The sequence below is a fragment of the Moschus berezovskii genome, chromosome 1, assembly GCF_049115385.1.
Source record: "Moschus berezovskii isolate FMDL1 chromosome 1, NW_MosBer_1.0, whole genome shotgun sequence".
Classification (NCBI taxonomy): Eukaryota; Metazoa; Chordata; class Mammalia; order Artiodactyla; family Moschidae; genus Moschus; species Moschus berezovskii.
Window position 1 is genome coordinate 5416015 of NC_142460.1, and position 21276 is coordinate 5437290.

Below are 21276 nucleotides of genomic sequence, written 5' to 3' on the forward strand. Positions count from 1 at the left end.
GCCCTGCAAATAGATTCATTTGTACTGATTTTCTAGATTCCATATATACGCGTTAAAATATGGTATTTGTTTTTCTGTTTCTGACTTCACTCTGTGCCCTGGCTATTGTAAATAATGCTGCTTGTTAATGTTCGTAACAAAGGCACTTCACTTAAAGTTATTCATGGGAAGCGGGGTTCCCAGAGATGGGCCATTATCAGGCTATAGGCAATATCCCTTTAGTGATTAACTTATTAATATCAAAAGCAATACAATACGAAAGTTAAAGAAACAGATCTAATATGGAGTCATATTTGTTCTTCTCTGTTATACATCCCTCTTTACCTATTTTTTTCCTCAAGAACATCCATCACCAAAAGCAAAACACCGATGATGATATCACAAACCCCCTTCAGTTCTATTCCTTCTTTACAGCTCAAATTGCACTATGCATTTTCATAGGAATAGTTGTGTGTTTGTGGCTTATACAAAACTCACAAAGTAAAAGACACAAGTCACTGAATGTCTCATTTCTTACTAGTTTTGTGGTAAAAACCAAATTGATACTCTCTTTTCTCCTCCCCACCACAGGACAGATTCTCATTTCATGCAGTAGTATAGATAAGTGTCAACACTACACTCTCACTGGGAATAATTTATGGTTCAGTGAACATCTAATGAATTTAAAATATGATTCTGATTCCATCTAAAAAAAAGACAGCATTCTGCATAAAACAGTATTCCATCAGGATAAATTCTGAGCTTTTATTTTTCCATCATAAAATTCATGTTGGGAAGGTGGAGGGTTGGTCCTCCCACAAAGACAAGCATGTGATAAAGGCTGTATCCCAGAATTTTAAACTCCATCTAACACATTATCCAGACAGAGAAGATTAGGGCTCTTGGCAGACTCACTGACAATTTGCCTCCATTAGAAGTGAGAGGGCTCAAAGAGAAGACTCTACAGTGTATTCCATCCGTTCCTTTGGCAACAGGGATCTTCCCTTGTTTTAAACCAAACAAACATTAACAAGGAAAACCAGCTGCTTTTACAATGAATAAACCCATTACCTCAACTCTTTGTACATTACTGAGGTATTTTTACTTGTCAGATTTTCTGTTTTGTGGAGGCTTGGATATTTTCAGTACGCTGTCAATGCAGACAAAACAGAGCTGGTTTTAGCAGCAGTACCAGATGTGGATGAGAACATGCACCTTCCTGGCCCTTTGATTCCAGCGTTTGGTGGTAAGTTACTGCTGCCGTCAAAAATAGTAACAACAGCATTTGGCATCTTGACACCACGCTGCCTGGCGCTGGCTCACTATCTGCACAGTAGCCGACAGAGTGGAGGCTGCACGCAGAGGGCGCCCCCAGAGTTTCAACTCAGACTATGCATCCAAAGTCAGCCCCGCTGTAGTCTCCACCGCAGGAAGGAAAACTGGTTCGAATCGATCCAAGGAGCCAACTGATCCTGAGGGTCACTGCGTTTGACCCACGACAGTCGTTAACGGTGCCCAGGGAACAAATGAACCCTAAAACAAGAGCAGAGGGGTTTTTGCAAAAGTACCGGCATTAGGGTTCCTTCCCCTTCCCATAGTCCCTCTCTTCTAGATTATTAGGTACCATACATGCTCAGCCTAAGAGGGGCTGGTGTTGGGAGTGCCATATGCTCCTAGAATCTGTCAGAGCTCCCCGTGACCCACAGGTTAGGAAACTCCGGTCTACAGAGCCAGACAGGAGCGTTGTTTGACTGGTAGAGTGGAGACAACAACCCCCACTTAAACAAGTGGAGTCTACAGGAAAGGTCAAACTGTCACAAACTAGCACAGTGACGCAAGTTTGGAGGTAGGACCTCCAAAATGATTTGCAGTGGAAGCTAAGGGTGTAGCCTTAAAAAATGTGGCTGTACACCTAGCCCCTTCTGACAGTTAGCCTCCAGCCTTGACCTCCAATCCAGTTTCATCTAGTTTTTATGGAGTCTAGGCTATGGACTGAGTATGACTTCAGACTATTTCTGCCTCGATCTTGGCACAAGCCCTTATTAACCAAGTGACTCTGAGCAAGTTTCTTCCATGCTGTAGCCTTCATTTTTCTCACTTACACAGTGGGGACAATGAAATAGTATCCAGGCTTCCCTGGTGGCTCAGGGGGTAAAGAATCTGCTTGCAATTCTTGCAGTTGAGACCCAGGCTCAATCCCTGGGTCAGGAAGATCCCCTGGAGAAGGAAATGTCTACCCACTCCAGTATTCTTACCTGGATAATCTCATGGACAGAGGAGCCTGACAGGCTATCGTCATGGGGTCACAGAGAATTGGACACAACTGAGTGACTAATACTTTCCTAGAGCTTATTGTGAATATTTACTGAGATGATGCATGAAGTACACTTATCACAATGTCAAACATAAAGTCAGCGCTCAATAGATGCTGCTGCTGCTGCTAAGTCGCTTCAGTCGTGTCCGACTCTGTGCGACCGCATAGACGGAAGCCCACCAGGCTCCTCCGTCCCTGGGATTCTCCAGGCAAGAACACTGGAGTGGGTTGCCATTTCCTTCGCCAATGTATGAAAGTGAAGGGTGAAAGTGAAGGCGCTCAGTTGTGTCCGACTCTTCGTGACCCCATGGACTGCAGCCCACCAGGCTCCTCCATCCATGGGATTTTCCAGGCAAGAGTACTGGAGTGGGGTGCCATTGCCTTCTCCGCAATAGATGCTAGTATGGCTTTTAGACAGCAATCACAATGTTTCCCTTTCAATGGCGGCCCAATGCCCATAAGAACACTATGAAGTCTGATATGGCTGAGAGAGTCTTCATATTGGGGTCCCTGCCTCTTACTAACCTTGTCTCTCAGCATTCTCCCCTCTGAATTTAATGCTCCAGAGATGTTGAAAATCATTCAGGTCCTCAAAAATCTGATGTTCTCTCTAATTCTCAGGCCCTGGGACATACCCTCCCTTTCTGTGGAACACTCTATCCGCGCCTGTTAGTCATTCAGGCCCTAGTCATTTCACGCTGACTGTGGTCTCCCTGCCCCGTGCTTCCCAGAGTACACATTCTATTATATAAACTTGTTCAGTACTGGTCTTCTCTATGTGACTGACAGCTTCCATGACAGCAGGGACAATGATGGACATCTTACTATCCATGAACTCTAGTAGGGGTCTCATCCCATAACAGGTGTTCTGTCAATATTCATTGAAAGAATGAAGCTATAAAACCACGCAGGGAACTCAAACTTATGAATACCCTCCTTCCAATTCAGAAGTCAGTAGACCTGAGTAGGATAAGAATAGCTGAGTGAGTATCAGTACAGAAGTGAGTCAGATATCTCTTTTTCTCTAAAGAAATGGATTTGCTGTAGAAATGATTAGCTGTCTCCAAATACATAGTCTATTCTTCTTTCATAGCAATAGAAGTTCTGACTTTTTATTGAGTCCACGGTCATTAAAAAAAGACAAAAAACCTTTCCTAACATCCTTTGCAGTCAGATGTGATCAGGTTTTGGATAAGTTCTGACCAATAAAATATAAGCTAAATATTTCCCCCTTTTACTCCATTCTCTTTATAAAATCCAGGTTATAAGCATATAGTCAAAGTCATAAGACCACCTACCACCTGCTGGCTGTGTGTTCTGTGACAACCTGTGGCAATCCACCTTGAAAGACAGAATGATCTTTGTTGTCGTTCAGTCACTCAGTTGTGTCCAACTCTTTGCGACCCCATGGACTGCAGCACTCCAGGCTTCCCTGTCCTTCACCGTCTCTCGGAGCTTGCTCAAACTCATGTCCATTGAGTCGGTGATGCCATCCAACCATCTCATCCTCTGTCATCCTCTTCTCCTCCTGCCTTCAATCTTTCCCAGCATCAGGGTCTTTTCCAATGAGTCCATTCTTCCCATCAGGTGGCCAAATTATTAGAGCTTCATCTTCAGTATCAGTCCTTCCAATGAATATTCAGGGTTGACTTCCTTTAGGATGGACTGGTTTGATATCCTTGCTGTCCAAGGGACTTTCGAGAGTCTTCTCCAACATCACAGTTCAAAAGCATCAATTCTTTGGCACTAAGCTTTCTTTATGGTCCAACTCTCACAAACATACATGGCTACTGAAAAAAACCATAGCTTTGACTAGACAGACCTTTGTCAGCAAAGTAATATCTCTGCTTTTTAACATGCTGTCTAGCTTTGTCATAGCTTTTCTTCCAAGGAGCAAGCGTCTTTTAATTTCATAGCTGCAGTCACCATCTGCAATGATTTTGGAGCCCAAGAAAATTAAATCTGTCACTGTTTCCATTGTTTCCCCATTTACTTGCCGTGAAGTGTTGGGATTGGATGCCATGATCTTTATTTTTTGCATGTTGAGTTTTAAGCCAGCTTTTTCACTCTCCTCTTTCACCTTCATCAAGAGGCTCTTTAGTTTCTCTTTGCTTTCTGCCATAACGGTGTTGTCACCTGCATTTCTGAGGTTATTGATATTTCTCCCGACAATCTTGATTCCAGCTTATGCTTCATCTAGCCTGGCATTTCTCATGATGTACTCTGCATACAAGTTAAATAAGCAGAATGACAGCATACAGCCTTCTGTTGAAAGGAGTACAACATACTCCTTTCCTGATTTTGAACCAGTCTGTTGTTTCATGTCTAGTTCTAGCTGTTGCTACTTGACATGCATACAGTTTTCTCAGGATGTAGGTAAAGTGATCTGGTATTCCCATCTCTTAAAGAACTTTCCACAGTTTGTTATGATCCACACAGTCAGAGGCTTTAGCACAGTCAATGAAGCAGAAGTAGATTTTTTTTTCTGGAATTCTCTTGCTTCTTCTATGATCTTATGGATGTTGGCAATTTGACCTCTGGTTCCTCTGCCTTTTCTAAATCCAATTTGAACATCTGGACATTCTCGTTCCACATACTCTTGAAGTCTAGCTTGGAGAATTTTGAGCATTACTTGGCTAGCATGTGCAATGAGTTCAATTGTGGGGTAGTTGGAACATTCTTTGGCACTGCCTTTCTTTGGAATTGGAAGGAAAACTGATTTTTCCTATCCTCTGACCACTGCCAAGTTTTCCAAATTTGCTGGCATATTGAGTGCAGCACTTTAATAGTATCATCTTTTAGGATTTGAAATAGTTCAGCTGGAATTCCATTACCTGTGCTACTTCCTCAGGCCCACTTGACTTCACACTCCAAATGCCTGGCTCTAGCTGAGTGATCACACCATCATGATTATCTGGGTCATTAAGATCTATATGGTCTATAATGCTCTTTTTTCCCTTTTCCTCGATTCTGATACCTGGAATGAAGGTAAGACGGCTGGAGCTTTGGCAGCCTTATAGGACTTGAGGAACAAGGCTGTCCTTTAGTGCAGAGATGGAAGGAGTTTGGATCTCTGAGTATTTTAGGGAGCTAACCACCATACCAGCTCTGGACTGCTTACTCCGACTTTTTCATTTGCTTAAACTATTGTTATTAATTTTTCTCTGTTACTCACTGTTGGGATTCAAAGAGAACTCTTTATTATCAAGAACTGCATTACAAAGATAATTATTCAAGCTGGAGGAAAAAGACTTAAAGAATTCCAAAGCTATTTTTACTGAAGATCTTTTATAATAGAATTTCAATAACAATAATGCATTTTACTAATGCTAAATAAAGATTTTTAAACATCTTGTAAAGTGAAGTGAAAGTCGCTCAGTCATGTCTGACTCTTTGTACAGCCAACTCATTGGAAAAGACCCTGCTGCTTGTAAAGATTGAAGGCAAAAGGAGAAGGAGGTGGCAGAAGATGAGAAACTTGGATAGAATCACTGAATCAATGGACATGAACTTGAGCAAACTCCAGAGACAGTGAAGGACAGGAAAGCCTGGCATGCTGCCGTCAGTGGGGTCACAGGGAGTCAGATACAACTTAGCGACTGAACAACAACATAACTAAACAAATTATAAATGTCCCAAAATATTAAACCAGAGTCGATGAATTTCCAGATTCAAAACACACAGTAGAACAATACAAAACTACCATCAGTGAACAAAAGAATATAATGTCTATTGAGCAGCCAGTCACTCTAGAAAGCTGCTCTGTTTTTCAAAGCAGAGTTCACAATGCCATTTTTTTTCTTAAGTTCATGGTGTGTGTGTATGCACGCGCGCTAAGTTGCTTCACTAGTGTCTGACTCTTTGTGACCACATGGACTATAGCCTGCCATGTTCCTCTGTCCATGGGATTCTCCAGGCAAGAAGACTGGAGTGGGTTGCCATGCTCTCCTCCAGGGGATCTTCCCAACCCAGGGATGGAACCTGCATCACCTGTGTCTCCTACACTGTGGGTGGATTCTTTGCCACCGAGCTGCCAGAGAAGCCCCTATGCTCGCGGCACTATTTCTCAATTACAGGCCCATGATAACTGGGAACAATATTCAAAATGTTTATCAATCTGTACAGTCTAGATGCTGTAACATCAGAACAGATGCTGGCTGTAGAACAACGAATATTTCCATCCTGGTGCCAACTGATGCCTTGCCAGCCTGAAGACACCCACCGCAGTCTGTATGGAAGTCTTGCATCCTAAAGAACTGGCCATGTTCTGTGTTTTCTGTGGTAGAACACAGGGGAGAAAGCCTAGACTGTGCACATAATGCCCTGGTCTACACAGCTCTTTGCCTTTTGTGAGTTTCCTAATGGGTTGATTTAGAAGAAAAGGAGACTCATGGATCCGTTGAGAGATTTTTGGGATATGATAAGCTAGCTTTTTAGCATATACTTTCAGTAACCATTGTTTGCCTGTGTTCAAATGAGTGCTTATGCACAAGCATGTGTACACACAGACACATGACACATAAAGTAGTGTGATTGCAATCACAAGTGCATTGAATTGGACCTGGGACAGCAACGCTACTTCCTTTCATTCCAGGAACAAGAAACATCAGAACCCCCAGCATCCTGGATCTGCTTCTGGCATTCATGTCGCAGCTCCCAGTGTCTAAAAGACTACTATTTTTGATGCGCAGCTGTTGAGTTGAAACATCTGATAGTTTCTCTTCTCCAGGCGGGTTTGGTGCAAGATACCAGTAAACGATCATTTGTTTCAGTTCTTATAAGCGTCGAGAGACTAATATTAGAGAAAGCGTCGAGAGACTAATATTAGAGAACAGTTCCTCCCACACAAGCTCCTTCTCTTCTGGCTTTCAGCCTAGGGGATCTTAGACCCCAAAGGAACCATGAGAGCTGTGACCAGGCAGACCTGGGCTTTTAGCCTCAGTGCCTGTGGGGATCCATCTAGCTTATAAGACTGGTCAGTTGGAGAACAGGCACATCCAAGGTTACCCCCAAGGTCACCCCCATACCTTGGAGTCCACACTAAGTCCTTGCTGTGGCTAAATGAAGCTCCTTTTGCCTTCTTCCCTGTGGATTTATAGACTCACTGCTCTGATTCACTGAAACAGTCGTTTGTGTACTCGGAGACCACTGGTGAAATATCCCTTTCAGTTCCGGGGAAGAGAGTGGTCAAAATAGTTAACAACTGGTAAGATTTATACTGCAAGGAGATCCAACCAGTCCATTCTAAAGGAGATCAATCCTGGGTGTTCATTGGAAGGACTGATGCTAAAGCTGAAACTTCAATACTTTGGCCACCTCATGCGACGAGTTGACTCACTAGAAAAGACTCTGATGCTGGGAAAGGTTGGGGGCGGGAGGAGAAGGGGACGACAGAGAATGAGATGGCTTGATGGCATCACTGACTCTGTGGACATGAGTTTGAGTGAACTCCGGGAGTTGGTGATGGACAGGGAGGCCTGGCGTGCTGTGATTCATGGGGTCGCAGAGAGTCGGACACAACTGAGCGACTAAACGGAACTGAACTGAACTGAACTGAAGATTTAACAGGGTGTCCCTGGTGGTTCAGACTGTAAAAGAATCTGCCTGCAATGCAGGAGACCTGGGTTCGATCCCTGGGTGGGGAAGATCCTCTGGCGAAGGGAATGGCTACCCACGCCAGTATTCTTGCCTGGAGAATCCCATGGCTGAGACCACAGCATTACCCAGCTGGATCAGCTACTGGACACAGAGCTTGAGCAATTTCCTGAAGGATCCTTGTCATTGACTCCAGGGACTCAAGGAAGCAGCTTTTTGCTTGTTGGTGTAGGACATATCTCCACATCTTAACAATAGGCAGGTCTGCTCCAGACTGTTTCTAATGGAGAATATCTAGCCTCAAGTCTGACTAATCACCTTGTTTATCTATCCTCAAGGTATTTATCAATCTTGCTCACATGATGACCCACAACTGGATAATTCACAAGGTCAGAAAGACATCCCTCTATGTCAATAGCCAGATGGTCTTTCCCCATATCTGGAGAATTATTTAAGATCATTTACAAAAACATAATCAAATTGTTATCGTGTGCAAATGAGAGATTATAATAACATAAATGCCAATTTGAAAAAAAAAGTTAAAGTTTTAGTTGCTCAATCGTGTCTGACTTTTTGCGACCCCATGAACTGTGGCCTGCCGGGCTCCTGTGTCCATAGAATTCACTAGGTAAGGATACTGGAGTGGGTAACCATTCCCTTCTCCAGGGCTTCTTCCTGACCCAGGGATCGAACCTGGGTCTCCTGCATTGCAAGCAGATTCTTTGCCATCTGAATCACAAGTGAAGCCCAGTTTGCACCAGGTTATTGCCAGTTTAATTCTGACATAGAGTATACTGAAGTTTGTTGAAATCGGCAGTGGAGGGTCAGGTGTTAAAATGACCATTTCAGTTTTCTGCAGTGTGAGTGTGATGTTGTATGGTGCTTGCCAGTCAGGCTGTACCTGTTCTCTGGGCTCTTGTCCTGGCCACCACATTTGTGGAGAAAGTGAGACAAGAGTGGACATATCCATGTATGGGTGAGGAGTCCTAGAAATGTGGCATGTGTGTAAGACTGAGGGATGTTTCCCTAAGGGGGGACATTTTCATGAGGCTTTGTTTGAAGGAAGAGATAGACTTATTCTGGGTTGCCTCAAAAGGATGAAATAGGGGCAGTGAGTAGAAGTTAAAGGCAGGGAGAATTGGGTTCAATCTAAGGAAGAGTTAACAGAAAGAAAATTAACTGTATAGCAATGTAAGTTCAAGGTCATTACAATTCATTTTAAGAAACATCTGTGAGACACTCACCATGGCTCAGTTACACGCAATGTTGTAGACATAAAGAAGAGTATAGGAACGTCAGTCTGCAATGAGATACAGACATGGAAAGAATTAATAAGAAAACATCAGACATGTGCCCTAAGAGATGCTTTTATAAGAGTACAAAGGAGTAAGGAAGTGATTCATTCTTCTGAGGGGATTGAGAACGTGTCTCTAAAAGAATAAATGACAGATCTAGCATTTGAAGAATGAATCCCTGTTTGAATAAAACAGACAGATGGACAAGAGATGGAAAGTATTCCAGGGTGAGGGAAGAGTTGTGTGTAAAGCCTAGGGAGGCCCTTCAGGTTGTATCTAGAAAACTCTAACAGCTTTGGAACTGATTATTTCGTTAGGGAGCACTGGCTGATATTCTCTTGGGATATTCTACACACACGCAATGAACCAGAATTTTAATTCTTCTTTCATTGGGAAGCATTGTTTATGTTTCTACATTTGTTTGCTTTTCCTTGTTCAATACTCTTCCAGTCACCCTGGAAGGAAATTAACTAGCAAAAAACACTTTGAATTTAGGGAAAGAGAAACATTCAAATATGAGTAAAATTTAAGTTAGTTTTGGTTTCAATGTGTTTTTTTTCCCCCAATTTGGCCTTTTTTTTTTTTTTTTTACTTTACATAAGAATAAGTTTCTACATTAATGGCTTTGGAGAGTGTGTTGCAATTTAAAGAAATATATACACTATCCTGAACCTTGGTTGTTGGAGGGTAGATTGGAAGTCTGCAATGGCTAAAGATTTGGTGAAAAAGATGGATAGTACATGAAGGGTAGTACCAGTGTTAGTTAAAAAAATGAAGGGTCCCACACTCAATTAGATATAGAAAAAATTTTTAAATTGCTTCAGATAATTTTTATTAAAACACTGTTTATGAAAATTGCATGTATTAGATTTTTTTTATTCCTTTCAAGTAGCTTTGGTATTTGCTTTATAGTAAAAAATAAAAATAATGAAAAAAACAAAATATTTCCAGGTGGGGTCTCCTGATACTTAAGTATAGAAAGATCTCTTTGGAGACTGATAGACTGATATTAAAATTATTCTATTTACCTTTAAGCATAATATATTATGTTACAGAAAATGATGCTTCTCGCAAACTAAATTCTATGAAGTTCTTTTCGCCCCTTAAGGTCTTTCTGCATTTTTATCTCCGCACAGGGACTTCTTGCCAGTGCAGTTCATCGTGTTTGCTTGTTGCTGAAATCAGCATCAGTTTTTTGTCTTTATGCCTGTCTCTTTTTTTTAAAAAAAAATAATTTTTATCAGAGCATAGTTGATTTGAAATGTGTTAGCTTCTGCTGTACAGCAATGATTTTTAAATTCTATTTATTTTATATCCAAACCTTGAGGTTCATGGTCCTCTATTCATTAAGCTAGAACCACAGAATGAGGACGAATGGACCCCAGGAACCGAAAATTATGGAGAAGTGGGCTGGTTGGTGGCAGCTGAGCCAAGAGGCAAACCTCTGCTTCTGTCAGGCCTGGGGACTTAGGGATGTTCTGGTGCTTGTCTGACAGTCCTTCTTCTGCCTACTACAACCCACCCTATCACTACCATGGGGGCTGGGGAGGGTCGGCTTTGTGTTCCCCTGACAAACACAGATGTCACGCCTGGATTTGAAAAGTATCCCTCCCCCCGACCCCTGCATTTGTGTGCAAAATAAAAATTACTAATATTCCCAAACCAGAAGCTGATGACTTCCAAATAGCAAACAAATGTCCTTAAATGATCACTATTTTATACCCTACTTTAACAGAAATGTCTGTTGGGTTCGCTGCCAGGTGCCACATTATCACTTAACCAAAAAGTTCTCTGCAAAAATAACTTCCCCGACAGGCACAGTGGTATGTGTACAGAGGGATCTATTTATGTTTCAGTTCAGTTTCAAAGATTTTTTGAGAAATGAGCTGAATGGATAGAATTTAAGCGATATATGCACCTCTGGAAAGACGTGGCAGATGTTAGCTCTTGAATGGGTGGAAATAGAAATGGCAAACGTGCATTCCATGAGTAGACTTATTTAGGTTTGGGGGTGTTGTGCTGACTTTATAACATAGTCTACAGCAGAAGTTCCTTAATGTGAACCACGCTTATCTTATGGCTAAAACTTTTGGTTTGAGGAGTTGCTGGTCATCCTTCGGCCCTCTGGATGTCAATGCTCCATAGAACAGAGGTTCCCAGAAGGGATGCATTAAGTGTGCCAAAGTGCTGGCCACAGGGACAGGCGTTTTACACAGGTTACCTCCTTTAATCCTCACACACTTTTGAAACAATTGCTCTTTGCAGGTAAGGAAAGGAGGCCCAGGGCAGCTGAGCTACAGGGCTCCGAGGTCCTGAGATGTCTCTCTCTTTATGCCTCTTATTACCTCAGCAACCAAGTTCAGCCCTTGGTTCCCAGTATGCTCTGAACTTGCCCCTTTGGTGAACTCGTCTTGTATTTTAATTACCTCCTCCTGTTGGATGTCAGGGATGGGTCATGTTCACTGCCTCATCCCCAAGACCAAGCACAGAGCTGGGAACCTCACTGGGGCTTGTGTTTGATGAAGGAACTGAAGCCATACAAGTAACCAGAGCAGAAAGTGTCTTCAGAGGCCCAAGAGGGATCAGCCTGAACTGGGATGAATGGGAAAGGATTCCTTGAAATGGAAGTTGCAATTCACCTTCAAGAAAACCACCACAATATTGTAAAGTAATTAGCCTCCAATTAAAATAAATTTTAAAAAATAGGATGAGTAGAATTTCAAGCCAGGATGCTAATATGGAACGGGTGGGGCTGAGAAGTGAGGGGCAAATGGAGGCCTTTTTGTCAAGAAAAGTGAACAGAATTGGATGAGGCAATTCTTTCATCCTAATGTGTCTTGGTTTTCTTCTACCTTTCTAAAATCATACCTGGCAATTTGGAAAAATTGAGCTTTTCTTCCTCCCAAAGTAGAAATCTAATTTCACTTGTCATAATAAACACAAATTTATTTAGTGCTCATTCACGGGTTTTGGCCACTTAATTGAAGATATATAGCATGCATTTAATATTTTCAATTTAGGAAGATGCTTTATATTTTTAATCTGAGCTTATTTAAGCTGTCTGTTGTTCAGATAATGCAAGTTTAACTTTTCTTGTAATTAAGAAACATTTTACATTTTGGAGAAAGTTTAATATTCTAAGATACTGAATCTGTTGGTTCTTGACACTATGGTTAGGAGCAAAATTCTATAAAAGGAGGTTAAATACATATGCATTCTTTATTGTTTGCCTTTTAATCTTTTAATGAGCTTGGACAGGCTCTAAGGAAAACTGCTCCTTGGTATTCAAAACAAGAGACCAATCTCTTTAGAACATGAATGTGCAGTCAGATGAAGGCTTCCAAGCTTTCAGGCACTCCTGTTTCTGAGTTGAGCTCTCCCTACTACTGGAGGAAAGGTGGACGGAAAGAAGCTAATGTTACAAGCTAATGTTAATGTTTCTCTCAAGGCAATTAACCTGTCTCCACCTCCTTCCCTATACATAGAGCCTTTTGATGCCAACCGGCCAGGAGCCATGCACTCAAAAACAAACATTTCCCAGTTCAAAGAGGCAGTCTTAGGCTTCTGCTTAAAGTGAGATTGAAAGAGTTGTTTGCTTTCTTACCTCTCTAGACTAGCGAAGGAAAGATGGAGCCTCCACAGGGGGTTCACTTTTTCAACAGCAACCTCTTTCCAAAGATAAGCTTGCTGGGGAAAGAGATGGACTTTCTCAAAGGCACTCATGGAAGGTGGATCTGATTCACCTTGGACAAGACCAGGTGACTCGACCGAGTGAAGAGAAGCAAGATGTCCTTCTCAAGTGAGCAGATGAAAATAAGCTATCAACAAACCTAAAGAGATCTTTAACAGAAAATATGATAATGTTTCAGGAAGCATCACAGATCTGCAGGATGACAGGGGCTTGAATGACAATAGCCCAGCAGAGGGGGTTCCAGGGACATCATTGATCTCAGGGGAAGGTACCTATGCTGGGAAAAGGGGATACCAGGGCACAAGCCTGCTTCCCGAGACAAGTGAAGCCACCCAGGAGACAGAAATTGAGTTCACTGGCTTCAGAGTCACTGAAACTGGCACTCAGACTCCCCCACATACCAGAAGAGGGTGCGAGGTGCTAAAATAAATGACAAGTAGGAGGCGGGAATGCACACTGACTCAGGGAGAAGAAATGAGGCTGAGAGCTTCTCAGGGTGGATCCCAATGTTCAAACCCTAATCTTCGAGGCATGTGCCTTTGTAAGGCCGAAAGACGTCCCCTCAACACATTTTGAATTATCCACGACATTGATGTCTATGGTCGCAGTTATGTTCTGCAGAAAGGACTAATGGCAATTGTTTATCCAAGAGGTATTTAATAAATATCAGCGATGTTATGACATCATGCTAGGACTTGTGAAGCATGTGAAGATATGCAAGAACTGTGTCTCAAAGTTATTTAAAGGGCTTATTCATTATTTTTAAAGGGTGTGTACACACACACACACATAAATATAATATACATTGATGTTGTTCAGTTGCTAAATTGTATCTGACTCTGCAACCTCAAGGACTGCAGGATGCCAGGCTTCCCTGTCCATCACCAGCTCTCAAGAGTTTGCTCAGACTCATGTCCATTGAGTCGGTGATGCCATCCAACCATCTTGTCTTCTGTTGCCCCCTTCTCCTTTTGGTTTCAATCTTTCTCATCATTGGGGTCTTTTCTAATGAGTTGGCTCTTCACATCAAGTATTGGAGCTTCAGCTTCAGCATCAGTTCTTCCATTGATTTCCTTCAGGATTGATTGGTTTGACCTCCTTGTTGTCCAAGGGACTCTCAAGAGTCTTCTCCAGCACCACAAATCAAAAACATCAGTTCTTCAGTGCTCAGCCTTCTTTATATGTACATACGTGTATATGCACATGTACGTATATGTACCTATACACATGTATATATTCTCTTTCTAAGTTATAAATATGTTGATAAAACAGTTTTTCAAAAATTGGCTAGAATTATAGATTTTGCATGAGGTTGTCTGGCATTTCATCCGTCGATGAAAAAGAGGTTTTGGTCTTTGCTATTTTAGAAGACCCTGGATAACTTTCTAAGCACCAGAGAAAAACTCTTCCATGGTTGGAGAAGAGCTGTGAAAAACAGCTGAATCTATAAAGTAGCAAATAAAAGGGTTCTGACTCAGCAATGCCCCTGGGTAACTGTGGATGGGTTTCTTTTTTTTTTCCCCTTTGATTTTTAAAAAAATTATTGGAGTATAATTGCTTTACACTGTTGCCTTAGTTTCTGCTATACAACGGAGTGAATCAGCTATGGGTGTCCATATATTCCCTCCCTCTTAAGTCCCCCTCCCACTCCACTCCCATCGCTTCCCTCTAGGTCATCACAGAGCACCGAGCTGGGCTTCCTGTGCTACACAGCAGCTTCCCACTGTGCTCAGTCATATGGACTCTTTGTGGCCCCAAGGACTGTAGCCCCCCAGCCTCCTCTGTCTGTGGGATTTTCCAAGCAAGAATACTGGAGCAGTTTGCCCCTTCCTACTCCAGAGGATTGTCCCAACCCAGGGGTCAAAATGTGTCTCTCGAGTCTCCTGCATTGGCGGGCGGAATCTTTACCATTAGTGCCACCTGGGAAGCCCGAGCTTCCCACTGCTGCTGCTGCTGCTGCTAAGTCGCTTCAGTCGTGTCCATCTCTGTGTGACCCCATAGACGGCAGCCCACCAGGCTCTGCCGTCCCTGGGATTCTCCAGGCAAGAACGCTGGAGTGGGTTGCCATTTCCTTCGCCAATGCATGAAAGTGAAAAGGGAAAGTAAAGTCGCTCAGTCGTGCCTGACTCTTAGCGACCCCATGGACTGCAGCCTATCAGGCTGATCCATGCATGTGATTTTCCAGGCAAGAGTACTGGAGTGGGTTGCCATTGCCTTCTCCGAGCCTCCCACTAGCTAAAGCAATTTGAAAAGTCGTGGACGGTTTTACTAAAGACCGAAGACTCAGTCTGCAGGAAGAAAAGCATCTCCTTCAAAGCACTGGGTGAGGAGTCCATTTTCTAACAGTGGCCTGTGGCAGATTCTCTGTAAATATCAGTTCTTTCCCCAAGATACTTTCCCTTCGGTTGTGTTTCAATACCCTGGAATAACAGACTATTTCATACACTGAAGTCGTTTGCACACATTGACTGCATTAAGGAGCAGGTTGGCTTCTTTGGCAATATGGACCCCAACAAATCCTAAAATCTGCTCTTTTCAAACCATGTTATGACGTTGGATCAAGTATTAAACGATTTTTAAGTGCATGGCTTGGGGATAATAAAGCAAAGCAAGAGCACAAATCCAGAGAGGTGAGTGCTAAAACTGTCAGCAGCCCAAGTTGCCCTGCTATTCTGGGAGGCTAGAGCTTTGGATTTAACTTGGCAGTGAGCTGATGGTTTAGGTGAACCCACGTAAATCTAGGATCTTCAAAGGCTCATGCCCTCTGTGAAAGGATGAACCAAAGTATATCCTTCCACAAAATGTAAGTGACCAGGTATGTTATCTGAGAAGGAAATGCAACCCACTCCACTATTCTTGCCTGGAGAATCCCACGGATAGAGGAGCCTGAAGGGCAATAGTCCATGGGGTAGCAAGAGTCGGACATGACTTAGTGACTAAACCACCACCAGGGATGTTATCTAGTGTCAGTGTTGATTCTGGTAAGAGGAAAGAAGTGTTCTCTGAGAACTTAAACAACTGCACATGGGTTTCAGACATTATTCCTAGTAGGCAGGTGGTTGGCAAAAATCAAGCTGAGAGGGTGACATTCTGGTGCCAGATTGGTGGTGGCTCCAGGCACTTGGGACCTTTACTCTTCTCAAGAACAGATTCAAAGAAAGTTCCAAAATTCCTGAGTTAAAAAAAGATCATAGAGTACATATGTAAATAAGGAACAACGAACAAGGGTCTGCATAAACAATATACAGCTGAATAAAGCCAGAGAATATCAGATATTGAATTTACTAGATGAAAATATAAAGTAACTATGTTTAAAATAGGAAAGATCCCCTGGAGGAGGGCATGGAAACTCACTCTAGTATTCTTCTTGAAGATTCCCCTGGACAGAGGAGCCTGGTGAGCTATGGTTCCAAGGGTCTCACAGAGTAGGACATGACTGAGGCAATTTAGCACATATGCTTAAAATAAGAAAAGGATAAGTTGAAAACATGAAAAAAAAAAAAGCCAGTATGAAAATTGATGAGTCATATTTGAAAAGCAACAATGCATTGTCCAGAAATAAATCAAAAACGAATAAAGTTTGAAACTCAGTGTTGAGACTAAAGGCGGTTTAGACAAGCTCCATTGGAGAAATCCCACCAGAGAAGTTCCCTTAGAAAAGCTGAGCAGAGAAATGGAGAAAACCAAGTGAATCTTGGAAAGTTTTCCTGACTTTAGTACAGAAGTGGAAACAAGGAAAACACGGTCGGAAATGCACATAAAGTGAGAAGGTGCATAACTTAACCCACATTCAGCTGGTCTTATGGAAAGCTATGATAAAATGAATACAGGGCTATTCACCTAACATTGAACAGGTGGTGGTCAATATTCTTGAATTCATGAAACTTGTGAATTTCTAAATTTAAGAATTTTAATGCATTGCAATTAAGAGAAATTGTACTGATTTGTTGTAGTGAAACAGCTGAAAACCTGTTTGAAAAGTAGAGGAGAGAAAAGAGGAATGACCTAAAAGGAGATACAATTAGACAGGAAGTTGCTTCTGCAATGGGGACAGTAGGAGGTAAAATGAAGAGCAGTCACAAGTCATATGTATACTTATCGCTGATTCATGTTGATGTTTGACAGGAACCAGCACAGTTCTGTATAGCAATTATCCTTTAATTAGAAGAATAAATAAATTTAAAATTAAAAATAAAAACAAATTCAGAGGGCTGGGAGAAAACAACTCACCCCAAAGCTGTGTACCCAGTGGAAATGTCTTTCAGCAAAATAAAGATATTTTTCAGGCAAACAGTAATGAATGAGAGAATCTATTAAGCAGATCTTCACCCTTGGAACTTCTATAGAGGATACACTCCATAAGAAAGAAAAATGACCCCAGAAAGATGGTCAGACACAGATGAAGGACTGATGAGCAAGGAAAATACGTGGCCATCACAAACACAGTTGCTTTTACAGATTCATTCATTCATCAGAGAGCCATATGCAAAGGTTTAAGTACTCAGTCGCTCAGTCGTATCCGACTCTTTGCGACCCCATGAATCACAGCACGCCAGGCCTCCCTGTCCATCACCAAATCCTGGAGTTCACCCAAACTCATGTCCATCGAGTCAGTGATGCCATCCAGCCATCTCATTCTCTGTCATCCCCTTCTCCTCCCACCCCTAATCCCTCCTAGCATCAGAGTCTTTTCCAGTGAGTCAACTCTTTGCCTGAGGTGGCCAAAGTATTGGAGTTTCAGCTTTAGCATCAGTCCTTCCAATGAACACCCAGGATTGATCTCCTCTAGAATGGACTGGTTGGATCTCCTTGCAGTCCAAGGGACTCTCAAGAGTCTTCTCCAGCACCACAGTTCAAAAGCATCAATTCTTCGGCCATCAGCTTTCTTCACAGTCCAACTCTCACATCCATACTTGACCACGGGAAAAACCATAGCCTTGACTAGATGGACCTTGGTTGGCAAATTAATGTCTCTGCTTTTTAATATGCTATCTAGGTTGGTCATAACTTTCCTTCCAAGGAGTAAGCATCTTTTAATTTCCTGGCTGCAATCAGCATCTGCAGTGATTTTGGAGCCCCAAAAAATAAAGTCTGACACTGTTTCCACTGTTTCCCCATCTATTTCCCATGAAGTGATGGGACCAGATGCCATGATCTTTGTTTTCTGAATGTTGAGCTTCAAGCCAAACTTTTCACTCTCACTTTCATCAAGAGGCTTTTTAGTTCCTCTTCACTTTCTTCCATAAGGGTGGTGTCATCTGTATATCTGAGGTTATTGATATTTCTCCCAGCAATCTTGATTCCAGCTGGTGCTTCTTCCAGCACAGCGTTCCTCATGATGTACTCTGCATATAAGTTAAATAAGCAGGGTGACAATATACAACCTTGATGTACTCCTTTTCCTATTTGGAACCAGTCTGTTGTTCCATGACCAGTTCTAACTGTTGCTTCCTGACCTGCATACAGGTTTCTCAAGAGGCTATTTCAAATCCTGAAAGATGATGCTGTGAAAGTGCTGCGCTCAATATGCCAGCAAATTTGGAAAACTCAGCAGTGGCCACAGAACTGGAAAAGGTCAGTCTTCAATCCAATCCCAAAGAAAGGGAATGCCAAAGAATGCTCAAACTACTGCACAATTGCACTCATCTCACATGCTAGTAAAGTCATGCTCAAAATTCTCCAAGCCAGGCTTCAGCAATATGTGAACCATGAACTTCCAGATGTTCAAGCAGGTTTTAGAAGAGGCAGAGGAACCAGAGATCAAATAGCCAACATCTGCTGGATCATGGGGAAAGCAAGAGAGCTCCAGAAAAACATCTATTTCTGCTTCATTGACTATGCCAAAGCCTTTGACTGTGTGGATCACAATAAACTGTGGAACATTCTGAAAGACATGCATGCTTAGTCGAGTCCAAGTCTTTGCGACTTTATGGACGGCAGCCCACCAGGCTCCTCTGTCCATAGGATTCTCCAGGCAAGAATACTGGAGTGGGATGTTGTGCCCTCCTCCAGAGGAGCTTCCCACCCCAGGGATCGAACCCGTGTCTCTTATGTCTCCTGCACTGGCAGGCAGGTTCTTTACCATAACGCCACCTGCGAAGCCCTTATTTTTATACCTTGAATGTAACGTACATGCACATGTATTCTTTGGTATGCCTAAACCATTTCTTAATATAAAGGCTTAAATATAGCTTCCAAATCCACCTTGGTTATTATAGATAGCAAGAAATTTTGAATAAAAATTTCAAAAATTTTCTTAGCGTGTTTTCATTTCTGCAAAAGTGGGGAAGATGAGAATCAAGAGGGAAAAGGAGAGAACTTGGCAGTTAGAGAACGCAGGACTCTCTAGAAGCTCTTGACGTCCACAATTCGGTAACAGATGAATGTCAGGAGTAATGCCGTTTGATGATGCAATCTGTCAGAGTATTTCCAGACACAGTGTGCTCACGTGGTCTCCTGTGTTTCCTTCTTCACTGTGGTCTAAAGGAAGCTCAAGCCCAGTTTGTGGCCAGCTTCTAAGGTTTTCCCTGCAGCGGGGGTCTAACATGGCTTTCCTCTCTGAGGGTTCCTCAAGGCATCCCAGCGCCAGGCCCAATTTGAGGCTGGGGGCTGGTAGCTTTGGGCAGCAAGAGGGAGTCTTGCAGTCCAGTGGAGGATAACCCAGGAAGGGGAACACAGCAGAGGTGGGTACAGAGTTCCCTGTGCTTCCTCTGTCAAAGCACTTCCCAGGCTGCACTGTCAGGGGCTTTTTCTCCCCTGGACTGCACGCTCCTTGAAGGCAGGGTCCCTATCCCTGTGGTTGTGCACTGTGTAGCCAGCAGTACAGGCACAGGGGAATGACCCATAGGAGGAATTCTACAAATGTACATCAAGTGAACAAAGAAACGAAGCATCGTGGGCCAGGCAATCCTGGTTTTCCTACAGATGTCCTCCTGTGATTGAGCCAAGACAAAATGTGTTCTGAGCATTTGAATCCTTTATAAATGGTCCTCTGATGAGTGAATTAATATCTGAGTTTTACATCTTTTGTTTTGCATTACGTTGGTGAGACCCGTGTTTCCTTAGTTCTGTTACTATCCCACTGTTCAGTGTAGAAGACATGGGCTCACAAGCATGTGTGTGCTTGTGAAGACATGTACATCTGTGCATGCCCACACACACACCACACACTCACACACAACACACACACAACCCACACCATATATTACACATACCACACACAAAACTCATATAACACAGCACGCACTGCACACTTACACATGTCACACCACACACAAAAATCACACACTCACATATTGCACACACATCATGTCTAACAGTGCACATATGCATCACCCACACTCACCTTCCACACACACCCCATACAACACACACTATATATTACACACATCACACAAAACACACAACACAACACACATACACACTTATGCACACCACACCGCATACACAACACGCACTCACACCATACACACACACAAACACACCATACACCACACAACATACGTCCTTTACAAGCGAACATTCCACAATGCTTTCCTGCCACCATCTGAGAATTCTAAAGAAAATATCAAATGAAATATTTTAAGTTACTTCACACACGCTATCAGGGCTTCCCAGGTGTCACAGTGGTAAAGAATCCACCTGCTAATGCAGGAGACGTGAGTTCGATCCCTGGGTGGGGAAGATCCCCTGGAGGAGGAAATGGCAACCCACTCCAGTATTCTTCCCTGGAGAATCCCCACGGACAAAGGAGCCTGGTGGGCTACAGTCCACGGGTTCGCAAAGAGTTAGACATGACTGAGCAACTGGGCACACACACCAGCTCACAAGAGTATGAATTCACAAAAGAATAAGACACTGCAAGTGAAGAAGCGCTAGACAACAGACGTCATCTGCCTTCAGAGGGGAGAGCGACAGGCAAAGCGACAGGAGTGTCAGGCAGGACTCAGAGGCTGTGCGTGGGCCTTTGGGGACCCCTCTAGAAGGCTGTTTCCACCTTCCAGGAAGAGAGAGGGGCCTGAGGATTTCTGAAAAGTCTTTTTGTTTACTCCGACTGTGTCACCTCCCCGACTCTGTGCCCCTGGCTGTATGCCCTGTTTCTGGCGGGAACTCTGACCTAAGTTCCTTTATTTGAGAACTAACGAGAATTTCTTGCTGTCTCTGGGCCGCAGGAGTGGGATAGCGGGCCTGAGACTCTCACAGCTGGATCCACAGGCAGGGCTGTTGCAGGGACAGCGAGTCTGTGACGGGGTCCCTGCAGAGGGGTGGCCATTCTCAGGTGGCCTCTCATTGCGTCTCCTTCTCCAGGAGAGCTTATCTGGTTGTGGGGACGTGGCAGACCTGGAGATGGGTACCCTGGTTTTTGTAGGCTGGGTTAGCTCTCTAGATGGGACGGGAATCTG

The 21276-nt window shown here is 43.1% G+C and overlaps 1 long non-coding RNA gene across 1 annotated transcript in view; it reads right to left on the reverse strand.

Moving 5' to 3' along the window:
• Nucleotides 1-743: 743 nt before the first annotated feature.
• The window catches only part of LOC129549014 (uncharacterized), a 74257-nt gene continuing 53724 nt past the window's right edge, over nucleotides 744-21276 (reverse strand). The window contains exon 3 of the long non-coding RNA XR_008684433.1: nucleotides 744-1512. This is a non-coding gene — a long non-coding RNA (uncharacterized LOC129549014). The remainder of the gene's footprint in view (nucleotides 1513-21276) is intronic.